Source organism: Chlamydotis macqueenii, chromosome 2, assembly GCF_036417535.1.
Source record: "Chlamydotis macqueenii isolate bChlMac1 chromosome 2, bChlMac1.mat, whole genome shotgun sequence".
In the NCBI taxonomy this organism is placed as follows: Eukaryota; Metazoa; Chordata; class Aves; order Otidiformes; family Otididae; genus Chlamydotis; species Chlamydotis macqueenii.
The window spans coordinates 44,871,872-44,888,537 of NC_141557.1; positions in this window are offsets into that span (position 1 = coordinate 44,871,872).

The following is a 16,666-nucleotide window of genomic DNA, read 5'->3' on the forward strand; positions in this document are numbered from 1 at the left end:
ACATTTATTGCCATACTAAAGCCATGATAGCAGCACAAGTGACATGGGCTGTAAAATCCCCCAGCTGCTTTCAAAGCCCAGAGCACTGGTCCTGAATCAATTGGACTAGAAACAAGATTCCCCTCCAGGCTTCCCCAGTGCCTCTGGCACAGCAACTGGTTTTGTCATTTCAACCTTCAGAGCCCATCTTAAATCCACTATTTTATCTTCTCCTCTTTTTTTTCCCCCCTAAGCGTACCTCTTTGGCTTTTCTTCATTTCTTTTATAGCACCTTTCACCTGGTTCTCCATCCTTTCCTCACTCCCAAGGTGTAAACGTGCTGCCATTTTCCCAGCCCTCACCAAGCCTGTAGCATGCCTACCTCTCCATCATTTCCTTTGCTGCAGCGCCTTTTTTTCCCTCCCTCTTCAAGTATCCTTGTTTGAATGCATTTAGTGTAACTCGCTGTATTGATTTGTTTTGCTTGGACAGAATCTGCCTCAAGTGTCCATTTAAAAATGACAAATGAGCTGGGTTGCTGACAGTCCCAAGGAAAAATGTATTGCTTTTGCTACCATTGAGCACACATATGTGGAATTAAAACACAGTGACTGATACTGGCAGATTCATAGATGAATACCAGTCGCTATGATCAATAGCAAATCTCTAGAAACTAGAAAATATTATGGACATGAATAAAGTGTTTGTTACAGACACGTCTGCAGCGCATTTACAGTATCACATTTACACAGGATACACAGCAGATACTGCTCCATTTCCCTATACAGGGACAGCAGCAGCATCAGGAGAGGGGATGGATGATTGTGCATCTCAAGAGACCACAGAACTCCATCTGCTCCTTGGGTAATGCTCATACAGCATTTGATGCCGGAATATTAAGAGGTCTCAAAAAATCCTCTTGAGAGAGAGCAATAGAGTGAAATGGAGATAAATGTTAATGTAGAAATGGATGTAAGAAGATACTGGTGGTTGCAGTAAGATGAGTCTGGTTTCTTGCATGGTATTTTGCAAGCTCACAGGAGCGAGGTCTGTCCCCAGTTATGTGCATTCTTTGCAAAGTCCAGGAAACAGAGGGTTTCTCCCTTTCTTCTTAAGCTTTCACTGCCTTTTTCACCATTTGTGTTGATGTCAGCAGAAGGATGTGATGCCCTTTAGCTCAGTTCATCACTTCCATCAATCTCCCTGGACACTTTCTTCCCAGGACTTATCAACAGTGTTGGCAAAGACCCTTCATTCACTAGGTTTCTGCTCCCAAAGACCTCCTGTCTTCATGTTCACCTCTTTACCTCAGGATCAACTGTGAGAACTGGCAATGCAGGCAGAGCTGTGTAAAGAATTTGTGACCCTCTGAACCAGCGGGAATCAGGACATTTAAATTAAACAAAGTTGCTAGGCCATTTTTGTATCCAACATTTTATTCCAAGTCAAAAAGCACTTCTTCTATTTGTTTCAGACAAATGTTCTACATATTATGTGTTCAAAGAAGGGCAATGAAGCTGGTGCTCTATTCTGGAGAATAACTCCTATGAGGAGCGGCTGAGGGAACTGGGGTTGTTTAGCCTGGAGAAAAGGAGGCTGAGGGGAGATCTTATCACTCTCTATAACTACCTGAAAGGAGGTTGTGGCCAGATAGGTGTTGGTCTCTTCTCCCAAATAACAAGTGATAGGATAAGAGGAAACAGCCTCAAGTTGTGCTGGGGGGTTTAGGTTGGATATTAGTCAAAAATTATTCACTGAAAGTATTATCAAGCATTGGAACAGGCTGCCCAGGGCAATGGTTGAGTCATCCATTTAAAAGAGGTGTAGATGTGGTGCTTAGGAACATGGTTCAGTTGTGGACTTGGCGGTGTTAGGTTAATGGTTGGACCTATGATCTTAAGGGTCTTTTCCAACCTAAATGATTCTATGATTCTATGATTATAACAGTATGCCTTGTTAATTGCCAAATTTAGAAATATAGCTCCCTAGATTTTCAAGCAAGGAAGTCATAAATCACATCTGAAATCTACATTTTAAAGAATGTCAGGTGTGCTTCTCCTCAGAGATCAAGAGTCAGTTTTTTGTTTCTTTTAGAGTTGCAAAACTCATTTTTAACAATCTTTAAAAGCATCTGCTGCCCTATGGTTTTGTTTCATCACTGACCAAAAAAAAAAAAAAAGCCATAAAGCAAATTCACAGCTATGGCATGAGAAATTCAGTTTGTCCCTTTTTGTTTTGAATAATGGCTGGATATGAACATTGCCTTTTTCAGAGTTTCACTGAGGGCTTCTTTAAAATACATTAGACAGCTACTTGTTGGTTTATGTTTTCAGTCCTGTTGTGGTTTAGCCCTGGTCACCACACAGTTTCTTGCTCACTCTCCCCCTCCCCAGCAGGATAGGGGAGAGAAATGGGAAGAAAGGAAAACTCGTGGGTTGAGATGAAGACAGTTTACTAGAACAGCAAAGGAAAATTACAATAATAACAAAATATAAGGGTACTAAAATATACAAAATGAACAATGCACGATTTCTCACCACCCAATGTCCCAAAGACTGATACAGCCTGTCCCAAGCAGCAATCACAGAAAAACAAAACTGAGCAGCAAGCAAAGGAGTGAGAGGGAGAGAGTAAGGGATGCTAGAGATGCTCCCGCACCGGGCAACCCCCACTTATATACTGAGCATGAAGTTTACAGCATGGAATACTCTCTTCGGCCAGTTTGGGTCAGTTATTCTGGCTGTATCCCTCCCAGCTTCCTGCACTTGCACATTAGCAAGACCTGGAAAGCCAGACAGTGTCTTTGGTCTCATTAGCAATTACTCATAACATCAGTGTGTTTATCAACATTCTTCACATACCAAATCCAAAGCACATCAGCTGCTGAGAGGAAAATTAACTCCATCCCTGCTGAAACCAGGACAAGTCCTTTACCACAGCACTAAAGCTAATGATGTGTCTTAGATTCAGTTTCTGAATCTTCTGTCTCATACACATGAGGCCAGGTTGGATGAAGCTCTGAGCAACCTGATCTAGTAGAAGATGTCGCTGCTTCTTGCAGGGGGGTTGGACTAGATGACCTTTAAAGGTCCCTTCCAACCCAAACCATTCCATGATTCTATGACTCTGTGGTAGTAATAGTTTTCAGGTCTTGAAACAAACAAGAATTTAATTCTGAAGCTGAACCAAAATACTTTCTAATCTATTTATTTCCCTTCCTGAGACTTACAGCTTTATACCTTGCATCTCTTGTCTAAAGAATCAAGAGCTGCTTTCATCAATTAAAAACCCTCAGGGACAGCCTTGATCACATGGTTATGAGCCTGGACAAGTTGTAGGCCTGGGCAAAATAAGCACGTAATTAGGGCAGCAGATTGCTGGGACAGCAGAAAAAGACAGCCCTTTGTCTATTTTGCTATGCCCGAGTTTTAGAAAGCCAAACGAGCTGCTGTGGGAGGAGAGAGTGTGGGCCAGCCATGCTACGCTGCTGCAAGGAGAGGAGGTCTCCAGGAGTAACAGTGACTGCTCCCATCCCTCTTGCTCCCTGCCCTTAAGCTGCAAGCCAAGCTCCCAGAGCTTTACAGAAAACTAATGCTATTTTTTTTTTTAGCCATGCCTGCAAACATATGTTATGTCCTGACATTTATGTTCCATTGTCATAAAACTGACCACGGGAATCTGATAAAGAAATATCATTCTCTTACAAGAAATTCACTGTTGTACTCAAAGAAATGCACCATCTCCAGTGAATGGGGATAAATTCCAGAAAGTACTCCTTGGGACTTAATCCTTTAAAAATTGCTATGTGAAAAACTGCTCAACATGGCATATTTCTGTGAGGCAGACAACTCTAAATGAATAATGCTTCACTTTTCATAGTTCAGAAGTAATTGCTGACAAATTGCTAGTTCAGGAGAAAAGATTCATCCCCTATGCTTTCAAAAAAGTATGAAGTAGTCCGTGTAGAACATTTCTATCACCCTTTTGTACTCTCCCAGGAACGGACCAAATTGGCTGAGTAGCTCTGAAATTCCTAGGTAAAATCCTTTCCATTGTGATTCCATGCAGGTCAGGTTATCTCCTTGAGTACAAGATCCGTCGATGAAAAAAGTTCTATTATAGCTCTTTCCAAGTCCACCTGCCAGCATTGTTATTCACTTTTGCTTTCCTTCACTAACTCTGAGTCAATGTAACAAATGCTTTTTGTCACTTTCTATGCACTAACATAAAACTACAATTGTTTGGGATCGTTCATAGACTGAGAAATGCAATTAGAGACATTAAAGTCAGTTGTACAGAACACGAAGCCTGTGGGAGAAAACAACCAGCCCACGAAGGAGCAGAATGATCCCTGCAATAGTGATTGAAACAACCATTTGTAATTTGCAGACTCACCCTTACACAGTTCCTGCTTGAAAACAGCCTGCACTAAATAGCTTGTTTATTCACCTACTGAACAAATATAGAGAGGTTTATTGAAATCCCAGTTCTGATTCTAACTGACTGAAAAGCTTTTTCCTATCTAATATGGGGGAAGAGAAGTTGTTGCTAACTGGAGTGCAAAGCTGGGTCTGGTGCAGGGCACGAGGAGCACGTTGATGGGTTGTTCCTACCATCTTTACTGTGTTTCATTATCTTCATTCACCTTTGCAGTCCTAAGTACAGTACCACCTTTCCAGTTTATGATAGTAATGGTAAATAATACACCTGATGTGAAAAATGCATCCAGTTTTTGGTATATCTGTGATTTTTCCTTTTGTGCATTCCTTTCTTCTCCATTTTGGTGCCCTGAATATTTATGACCTGCATAAAGGCACATCACACACACTGTTTTAGCACTGGCTGACGGGTTTATGAAGCCTCTCAAGGCAGCATCTCTGGTTTATGTCAGGCAGGTTTGTGCCTTGAGTCAGCCCTGGGTGTAAGTACAAGTGCCAGCAACTTCAGTCTGCTATGTCAGACCTCAGCAATAGGCCCTGTCAACCATGGGTTTCGTTGTCCATGCACTGTAAAGCCAGACACATTAAAGGCAGCTGATGTATGGACCAGCCACACCCAAGAGTGCTGTCTCTCTCAAACACCACAGTTGCTTGCTTGGCAGTATCAGCAGTATAAGCACAAAATAAGAAGGGTGATCATTTCATATGAACACTTTGAAAGCTGCTGTCAGTCTGCCATTTTTAATTCTGTCTCCCCAAGTCATGTGTCCTCAACAGTATCCTGTCCCACTGCTCCTCCTCCAAAGCCAAGTCCACTTTTTGGCCCCTCAGCATGACAGTCATCTTGCACCTTCTTACCTGTCTTGCTTTGCTCCTCTCTCAGTCGTCTTCAGCTCTTCCCACTGGTTCTGAAACTCTTCCCATTGTTCTCGTGAAATGTTTTTTTTTCCTCGAATGACACACATATAAGACCTCTCTCCAAAATGCTTTCCATCTACCAGTGATGGCAGATTCCTTTAAATGAATCCAGGACAAAAAAAGATCCTCTCCTTAAAAAAGCATATGTGTGCATTGAATACTCGGTGACAACAGACAGGGCACTGTCCTCTGATCTCCCCTCAGTCATGGTCTGTCCTGTGAGCTCTCTGAGGAAAGGATTATCTCTGAAGAGGAAGAGGCATGGTGCCAAGAACAGTGGAGCCCTCATTTGGCCAAGGTACAGGACAGAACTGTGACAAAAGACATTAATCATCATAAACCTGAAACAGGGCTCCATGAAGCCACACATGCTCGTAGTTCAGCTGACTTTGATTCAGATCCATGAGCACAAAAGCTGACCTCCCTGGGGTCACTTTGCATCAGTACAAACGATTATCACCCACAGGAAAACAAATAACTTCTCAACAGTTTCCAAGCTATTTTTTTTTGCCAAGGACAAATTAGCTTCATCTGGTACTGTTTATATACAGCTTTTTACGTAAACCTGTACATGCAAAGTTTTACATGTGAGAGGCTGCCAGACAGCATTTTCATTTTGACTTCTAACAGCTGAGCAAGGTTAACTGTATTTTGGGAGCATGCCTATGCATTCTTTAATACTGTATTTTTCAGTTTGCATCTCTTTCTTCACCTCAATAACTCAACCCTGCTTTCCGAAGACTATTACAAAAGAACTAACTGATGTACTAGATCAGACAGAAGGTGGATGTGTCTTCACTCCAAACATCAGTAGGAGCAGGTGTCTATGAGGAGGCTGTCGGGATTGGGCTACCACACACAAGTAATTCCTCTGAAATTCCCTCTCAGTTGCTGCCACCTCAGGCCTTAGAGACTTCTTGAGCCGGATGTCGTATCCGTTCTAATAGCCCCTGATGGAACTCTCTGCCCCTGAATGTATTTGATGGCTTTTTGAGCACATGCCTGTGCAGCAGGCAAATCCACAAGGTGCCTGTCTGTTTCTTAAAAGTTCAACAGCATCTCAAATGCCAGAAGCGATCTGGTTTAATCGGCTTGGCTCTCTCAGTAAGTTCCAGACTTGCACAGAGAAACCTTGTCCAAAAATGTCTTTTTAAAATTCTGAGACATGTTTAATTCTTTTATAAACTGAGGTATATTTATTCAGTGCTATACCTGTTGGGACTTTTTTAGGGTATATTTATATTTGCCTACTGCTTGTGATTAGCTTATTAGTTTTAGTATAATGATGCAAAATTAAAAGATGAAAAGATTAAAAGCTTTAATGTTACTGCTTCTAATTCCTAACTCTGCATGTGTAAGCCCAAATAGGACTAGAGAAGCCTGGGCAGTACTAATGGTAATAATAACAATTATTAAATATGCAAGCATGCAGCCTTTCATCCTGTTTTGCACCAGGAGGTGCAGCCCCATTATGATAACAGTAAAAAAGGCACATGGACTCCGTATCATTTTAAATGCTATTTATTATAGCTAACTCTATAAGCAGAGAGTGGTATAGATAATCTTTTGTCAATTTGGCTGGGGGGAACCGCAGGTGGTGTAGCATCAAATGGACCTCTGACCCATGTGTAGCATGTTGGGCAGACACCTGCCATAGAGGAGATTCCCTCATTTCGGTCATTGGAGCTACTACAGGATTTTCTTACAAGAAACAACTCTATTCATTATTTTCACTGCCAAGCAGAAAGGATGTTCACATGAGAACTTGCTGCTACACACCTCAATAATGGCATGGACACGCGGGAGGCCTAATCACCCATGTCAAGCGGGAGCTGCCTGCCGGCCTCTCCACTACAATTAACTGCAAAGTTTATCCTGCGGCCAAGGCATTTGTGCAGCACAACACAGGCCTGAAGGCCAGGCTGTGCACGCAGCAAAGCACAGCACCAAACAGGCCGGGCACCTGGGGACACCCAGCATGGTGACAATGGAGCACCCAGGGACTGGGAATCAGGGGACACCCAGCATGGTGACGGTGGAGCACCCAGAGACCAGGAATCATGTTTGTATTGTGATTCCACTGTATATTACTATTGCGATACCATGATTGTGTTGTGCCTTCAGTACATTGCTGCCATCACTCTTCTAAATCCAAATCACTTGTAAAGTCAAAGATATCAAAGAATTTAATATTAAACATTAAACCCTCCTCGTGAAATATCTGAAGGAGCCTGGTCAGAGAATATTGGACTTTGAGAGCATCACAGAAAAAAATCTCAGTGTGTATGTGTGGTCTTTGATGTGGGTGAAATGTCTTTTCACAGGGTGCATACAGCAGTCAAAAGAAGAGCTTAATGGGAGCGTGATGGGGTACAGATTCTTTTTGCTGGCTCCCTGTGCAAGCTGAATTTTATCACTACTAAACTGTCTCGTAATCAGCTTATTTTCATGTAGTCCTTTTACAGCCACACCTTGGCAGAGCTTTCTGACCCAGACGTGAATTTGAAACATCACATCTTTTTAGGAGTGTCAACGCTTGCCTTGGACCTGATCTGCGACCCATGGGCCACCTCCTGCAGGTCCCTCTGGCCACTCCTTCATGTTTCTAGCAGACCTTTAATATGCACTAGGTATTACTTTGCAAAGCTTCTGGACAATCAAACACATGAGAAAATTGTGTGAATTCAGGGCATTCAGGGTCAGAATTTAACAGCCAACAAGAGTTAAAGACCAGCCTATACATTCTGAGAAACGTAAGATACACTTTTGCATTAATTTATATACATTTGCATGACTCTGCACAGACTTTTGGAACAACCTGATCTGATAAGGAAATTGCATCCATTCCTGCGTACAGTCATAAGAAAAATCCAGAAGGAAAAGTAACTGTTAGTGCCACCTCATCCTAATTACAAACCAAAAAAATCAGACAGAGAAAGTTCAAAGAAAACCACAATGATTCCATTCTGGTCTCTTTCAAAAAAGAGGCTTGCTGCTGTCCCCTGGGAAGGTCAAAAATTAAAAATCATTACACCTACTGCTGCCATGTCTGCCCACAAGGGTTGTCCACATGCCTGCCACTAATTACTAAAGGTGATAGTCTGGAAATTAAGGGGCCATTCAAATGAAAGATGTTCTCCTGAATTGCCAGGACCCTTAGTGAGGTATATTGAGACAGATACAGAGGCAGCTTTTGGAAATGAGGCCAGTGGCAGTTCTCTATAGCTGACACAATATATATGTTTATTGAAGAAACAAGTAGGAATAGAAGTAGTACAGCATGTCCAGGGCAAAGAAAAGCGCCTTTCTGCTCAGCACATCAAGAGGTCACCAAATAATTGTTCTGTGTGAACGTATGACCTCTCTACTGCTGCCAAGGGCAGGGAAACATGATATTATGAGAAGCAGCTTTCATTAAGCACCTCGTATTTATAAGATAAAAACAACAGAAAATATGCAGCCGATTTGTTGCACTCAGTTATTTTGTCCCTTTTCCCTCCTCTTCCCCATCTCATCCCATTTATCTGGAAACATCCCAATACACTTTCCAAGTAACAAGGGTGATTTTGCCTAATTCAGAGCTGGGCACATTCACCCCACAATGAAACAGAAAATGCAGGCATGAAAGAAAATAATATTTTTTAAGCTTCTGCTAGAGTTGTTTACAGTTATTCCTGTTTTCCAGAGCAAATGCAGTTGATGTCTAGGAACTGACAGACCTTCTGGAAATGAGACACAAAAGAATAATCTCATGTATTCTTCACTCATAACATAAATAGCATGCTGGGACTCTCCATAATGTGAAAATTTAGTTATTGACTAGGAATCCGCTTTCTGCAGAGACTTTTAAAAACCTCCCCACCTAAAAGTGTTTTTTTAAAAATCACTCTGCTGCTAGAAGACGAAAATTTGGCAATGATATAGGTATTTTTTATCAAAATTTTCATTCCAAAACAAAAATATCAATTTCAGCTTATTTCAGCACCAAAAGACGTTAAATCAGTCCACAGACACAATGGCGAAAATGTGAAAATGGGCTCTGTTCTACAGGAGAGACTGAAAATACTCCCCCAGCACTCCCCTCACAATAGTTTGTTGCTTGCTGGTCCCAACATTGTTGTGGAAAATTGAAAGTGTGTACATGAATCCCCGCTGGAGGAGGCATGAACTGGATCTGTGTCTCTCATGTCACGGAAGAGTTTTTAACAGACCTTATTATTGGTAAAAATGATAAAACACCTGCCATCTGCTGAGCTTCAAAGGGTGATTTGCCTCTGCCAGTTCCCAAAAAGGACTTTGACACTCACTTGCAGGGAAGAAAGACAAGCCACTCATCCTGAGTGGTTCTTCGGGACACCAAGTAAGGCTCTTCCCTCCCAGAGACAAACAGAAATTAAGACTCACTCCTTAGTATTTTCACCTCTGTTATCTGTGGCTGCCATTTCTGAGGAGGATGTCATGAATCCTGTTTGGATGCACTTCTCTGCCTCTGTGCACAATCTAGAGAGCCATGGGGACAAACTGATGGCTGCGCACTTCATCAGGAGACAAATGCATGACCAATACCTATGTTCTCTCTTGGGTCTGGACTTCTATCCTTAACTGTCCACTAAACAAGGACAGTAAAGCTTGGCATCACAGTATCTTCTCTCTGGGTACAGGTGGTAAGGAAATAGCTATGGCAAAACCTCATTGCCTTCCAGGGGCTTGTGGTCTGGGCTCTTCCATTAGTCTGGTTTTGCCAGCTTACTCCCACCCTGAAAAGCAAGATAATATGGTCTGAGCAAAAAGGAGAAACCACCTATTTTAAAATAAGTTAACAAGATTTTTGTCTCCTAACAAATACTTGCCTTGCAAGCATTTGTTCCCAGAGGCTTTTTGTGAATCATTAGTTTTCTATCAAGATCTTCAGTAGAAGACTACATGCAGCCAGGATCGAGCCGTGCCTCTCTGAATGCCCAGGAGACCAGTTATTTCATAGTCTTTGGAAAGCAGAAGAATTTTAAAATGGTAGTCCCAGCTCTTCCTGTGCTTAAAATACAGCCAGGCTATCCACAACAATGCCTACATTGTGACTTGCCAGGCTGGGGATCGAAATGGGGGAGAAAAAAGGTTAATGCATTCAGGGCAAGTGGTGGGAAGAGCAAACACAGACAGGACAGTGAGCCAAGCTAAGAAGCGCAAAGATTTTTCTTCTTTCCAAGTTATTTCCTTCCTGGTTTTAGAATGTTATTAAGACTATGCTGTTGGGGTCAATTTGAAAAAAAAAAAAATTTCTTGATATGCTCTCAAGATGAAAGATCTGTCACATGTCTTGCACTTAACCATTGGTGGACTCTAATTCTCCCGGTGAAACGTGCTCTCAGATGCACGAATACTGAGAAACACAGGGAAACTGTCATTTAATTTTGAGCAGAATTTAAGGGAGGGCATGACCAGTTCTGCTTCATGTGCATCTCTCTATATTTCCCACTTACTTGCAGAACATGAGAAAAGAGAAGCACCCATGCTTCTTTCCCCACTCTAGTTCTCACTCTTTGTGCTTTTTAGATCCTGGCCCCTGTATCTCTGTCTCTACATCCATCCATCTGGCGCTCAGCAGGGGGGTCCTCCAGTGTGCCAGTTCACTTATGAGGATTTAACTTGCATTCTCACCTCAGTCAGGAAAACAAACTGAGGGAGCACTCCCATGACATATGCCAGCAGGTGCTAAGAAGACTGGGAATAACATATGCAAAAGCTTGAAGAAGGAAGCAGGTCCTCCTTTGCAGTGGTCAACTAGCACAACAGAGGAACTGATCCTATTTAAAGATCCTGCTGGAAAAGCAGGGCAAATAAAGCTACAGAGGGCAAAGAGGAAAAGTTAGAAAACACAACTAGAAGATAGAATGAAGAAAAAGAAGAAATAACTCTCCTTGCAATGAGAGGGCTTAGTAGACAATTGCAGCCATTAGCTATCACAGAGCTCCTAGAAATTCCTCACGGAAATAAGTTCTGCATTGGACTTGTAGGCAAAATTCTCAATTGATATTAAGCAATATAGCTCTCAGTTACTTCAGACCAGCACAGGATCTGCTGCTATATGGATTATAGATTGATTTTGAGCAATCCTGTGCCCCTCCAGGAAAGAGGCAATTTTCCCTTGCATCAGTCACATGTCCACCTAGAACTTTGTGTGCTCCTTGGACCTCAAGAGAGCTCCCCGCTGTGCACGGAACTGTCAGAGCACAGCAGCAATGTTCAGGTCTAGCAGAGAACGGTAGATCAGTGGATCAGCCCTCTTTGCGTATGTTTATTTTTGCAATGTCTCATCTGTACATTTCTTTAATGTCTCCACTGTTTTTGTGCACTCACATCAGTGTTGCAACCTTCTCTTGGCATGAGACCTCATTCAGATATGAAAAGCATCCCAGAACATTTTCCCACAAGTTTTTGGGAGCCTCTGCTAACCTCATGCCAGTGGCTTTTTAAAATATAAAACAAACCTACCCCTTCCAGGAAGAAAAGGGAGATTTAAATCAGAGCAGAGGCTGGGATGGGAGACAACGTTGCATTAGCACAGAGATAACTACTTAAGGCTTGGCAGCTTCTGATTAATACCAAGATTAGTCTACCTCCCAAGAAAGATATTTTCCAAATTATTTCTATGGGGTTTGGCTAAGGCTCACACTTGCTGTGGATTATTCCTCTCATCTTAGGCTCTCAAAAGAGCTAAACAAATAGAAATGAACTTAAAAGGGGGAAGAAAGGTCCCAGCTTTGCCCTCTTTTTGCATGGACGGGTCCAGTGGGACTTTCAGGAGGTAGATCACTGTCTAATGTCTTTTAATTTGATGTCTTTTTTTTTTTACAATTTTGAGAGGAGTATCATGCTATACTTGCAACATCCATTCTCTCCTGCCTGACTGAGTTAGTAATCATGAGCAATAATATTGTTCCATTGAGAAGCAATAAAAATATACAAACCTGCAATTTATCTGATCACAAACCCTTACTGTTAAAATACTGAAAAGACAAAAATCTGCTCTAGAAAAGAAAAAAAATAGATCTAAGTTTTCTATATTGTTGCTGCTTATTGAAATTTCCTTCCAACACCAGTTCGATGGTAACAGAATTGAGCAATATGCTCCACAGGAAATGATAACAAAGAATTGATGTCTAAGCAATTTCAGGATCATCTCTGAATTTAATGTCCAGCTGATTAGTTTATATCATAATGGTTCTGCAGTCCTATTTTAAGCATTTTAGAGAAGAACACTTTGTAACCCAGTTAAAATGCTTCCTCATCAGACAGAAATCAATATCCAACAAGGCAGCAATGACCTCTCTCAAATTTTGTTATGCTTACCACAGGAACACTTAAAATATTAATCCCAGGGAACGAACCTATTGCAAAATTGAACAGGTTTTAAATAATCCAGTATAGTAAAAGGAGCTTCTAACCATTCATCCAGAGAAGAAGATTGCCTGTTTCTGGGAAGAGCCTGGGAAGAGAAGATTGCCTATTCCTCCTTCCTTCACTCAGATTGACAGGGTTGGGTGGCTGTGCCTGTTTGACTTGGTCTTGAGACAAGGCAACTCTCAACACCTGTGTGTGTCATGGAGGGGGGCAAGGCAAGCCACTACATAGCTTGGGTTGGAAGGGCTGAGGGAGTTCATTGCTCTGTTGCCTTTAATGCTCCATAGTCCCTTTGACCTTCATGCACTCTCTGTTCTTGGAAGTATCACAAGAGAATAGCTCATGTGTACCATGGCCAATGCTCAAAAGCAGATGCTAACAAGGAGTATATCACATATCGCACTCTTGGATTAAATCATCCTTGACTTGATTTCATTCTTCATTATACTCACTTTTCTTAACATTTTGCTAAAGCCCACTCTGCTTCTACTTACAGCTTTTAGAATCACAGAATCACAGAATTATTATCAAGATTGGAAAAGACCTAAAAGATCATCCAGTCCAACCATCACCAATACTTCTCAGCTAAATCATATCCCTCAACACAACATCCAAACGTTTCTTGAACACCCCCATGGTCGGTGACTCCACCACCTCCCTGGGCAGTGCATTCCAGTGCCTGACTACCCTTTCCGAGAAGTAATATTTCCTAATGTCCAGCCTGAATCTCCCCTGGCGCAGCTTGAAACCATTGCCTCTAGTTCTATCACTGTCTACACGAGAGAAAAGGCCAACCCCTAGCTCACTACAACCTCCCTTCAGGAAGTTATAGAGAGCTATAAGGTCTCACCTGAGCCTCCTCTTCTCCAGACTGAACAATCCCAGCTCCCTCAGCCGCTCCTGAGCTCCAGGGCTGGGAGGGCAGAGGGGGAGGATGCCAGCCACTGCCAGTAAGTCACCCTCTTTCAGGGAAGGGAGTAATACTGCATATATCCCAGCTTGCGCTTCCTCCACAAGCCATCCCACACAAAAAATAGCCTTTCCTCAGGTAACACCACTCCACCTTCAGTGGCAGTTTGAGTGGAAATGGAGTAACAATCCAGATCTGGGTTACAGCTGTGGGAAAACAACTTCATCCTCATGAGAGTTCGGTTATAACCTCACTTGCATATTAGCAAGCTATTTAAAGCATAAGAGAAAACATCTCTCTTCTGTTCAGCTCTGATATCTTAGTCTGTGTTCCAGCCAAGGAGTGCTTGATAAAGACTCTGTATTTTTCCATTAATTAATATGCTTTAATTAGTTGGAACAGCTAATTTAAATTAGCTCTAGGAATATGTATAGCCCTCAAGAGAGCAAAGGACAATGACTGCAGTTAAATCCGAATAGTTTTAGGGAAAACTCTGCTTTAGGAAAGGCATTCAACTAGGTAGATCAAGGCATCACTGGATGCACAGCTGGTCACTTAAATGCATCAGGTTTTATTTTATTTTTTTGCAGACAGTGCCTGTTGGCCCTTTCTGGAGTTACAGTCACAGTATTTTTCTCTGTGATGTGATCCCAGCTGGATTTTTGCCTGGACACAAAAAAGATGCTTTTGACAATCATGTATTACCTTCATACAACACGAGAACTGGAAAGAACACTACAGCTGTGTTTTCCCAGTGCTGGCATACTGCATTTCTTCCAGCCCTGAGACAGCTGGGCCATTAGCAGTTCTTTCCATTACCACTTTTCTTTCATCACACTAAGGGACCGCACCATGTGACAAACCAACACGCTGATGGCACATACCAGGGTTGGCTCACCCAACTTGTTAGCACATGGGCAGGGGTGGAAGATGAGATCAGAAGCCTACAAAGGAGCAGGAGATTCAGGGTTGATGCTGTAGAATATCCCCTGGTTCCTCATTCAGAAATGGGCCAAGAGCCTTTCCAAGAAGGCAAGCTGGACTAGAGGTGTAGAAAACAACCAGACATCTTTTCCTTCTGGTTTGCACAAGTACACTTCTATCAACAAAGGTGGGAAATGGGGAAAACAAGGTGCAAATATCGATCAGCTGTTGTGATTATTCTAGCAGTAGCTTTGTATTTTAAACTCCCTGATGTGTTTGTCACTGCAGGAAGAACTTGTTCTGCAGAACAGGCAGGGCCATCTGCAGGTGCAGACAAATCTACAGATTACTGTTCTCTACACTAAAACACACCACACACTGTGGAAGGATCTTGACACTAGATACAAAAAAAAAAGAAAGTGTTCACTGAAGACTGAAATGTTCTAGCTAACCAAAATCTGCCGGAGACAGGATAAAGTCCGTCTCACTGTCACAGATGTGCAGATAACAGCTGCCTCCAAACCCAACAAAATACAGGTACTTTCAAAATAGCAGCAACTTCTCATCCTTGTACAAACAGCTGCAGTTGGACATTCTTTGGAACACACAACGTATTTGCGTCTCCAGCACACTGACGTGAATCCTTCACATCAGATGTGAAGCAGGATCCTAAGCCAGCAACTTGGACTTCTTGAGACTATACTTCTTTTCTTTTTTTCCCCAGGAAATACCACTTTAAGCTTAACAAACACATCATCCTCTCCTAACAGAAGCATAGATTCTGTGGGACACACATATAAAACATAAGACAGCAGATTAAATTTGGTTCTGCAGATCATCTGATCCACTTTCCTCCAGGGACCAGATCAGAACAGGAACACGAAAATACACTTGAAAAAGTCTGCACGGGATTAACCACCCTACATTCAAATAAGAGTGTTGCATACCCCGCTTTCCACCCTGTTCAATGTTGTAAATTCCTGTCAGCCTTATATGAGGTACCTCACTTACCACTTGAAGAACCCCAAAGAGCTGGCTGGCATCAATGCGAGGCTGACATTTTTCAACAGACTTTTCAGTTCATCATTTTCCAGGAAATCTGGATTTGTTTAGGGGTTTTTTTGGGGTTTTTTTTTGTGGGTTTTTTTTTTCTAGCTCTTGTGTTTTAAAACGGTAATCTGTTGAAAAACCCGATTGCCACTAAATACACCAGGAAGGCCTCTTCAAGCAAACAATTAAACAATTACAATGGAAGATATTAAAATAAGGCATCTGTGATGGGATGGGGTTGATTTAAGAGGGTTAGAGGAAGCTGGAGCCTGCTGTTCTGTGACAAGTTATTTCCATGAGAAAACCCAGTAAGTGAAACATAATCACATAATGGAATTGGTCTTGAAATATCACTAGCTCCAGGGTTTGGAAATCAGCAGCCCCCAGTGACCTTGTATTTAACATCTTTATTTATGATCTAGGAAAAAAAAAGGTAAAGAGCATAAAGAATAAACCAGTAGACAAGAAGGGCCTTCAACTGAAGCAGAGGCTGGCAATGTCAGGTTTGTTTAGTGCATGGGGAACTCAAATGGAAAGAGATCTGATTAGAGAACTTAAGCAAGAGGTTATAGGCTACATCAAAAGCCAAGCCTGATGAGTCATTTAAGGGCAGGACAGAATGGAGGGTTGCGGAATGGGAGAGCAAGGCAAGCAGAAACAGAGGAAAAAATGAGCTTATTGATGTGATTTAGGGTCATGTGAGAAGTACACATGGTGCCCACCTGAACCCAAGGGGTCTAGAAGCCCAGTGCTTCTCAAACCCAGCCCAGATCATCAAGATCAGAAAACCAAGAGTGGAAGTGGAAATTGTGCCTTCCCAATCCCTTAATCTTGAAAAATGAGAGTGGTCCCCAGAGGCCACTGGTAACACCAGTTAGCCTTCAGGACATCTCTCCTGGTGGCAAACAGGTAGGAAAGCCTGCTTTTCTCCATGAAAACCGAAGCATACCTGGGGACCCACAGAGTCTGACAGCAGCTGTGGCTCCAGAAGGGATTGATTTCATTCACAAGTGAACATGAGGACCAGGAAATGCCAGGACCCTGTTCC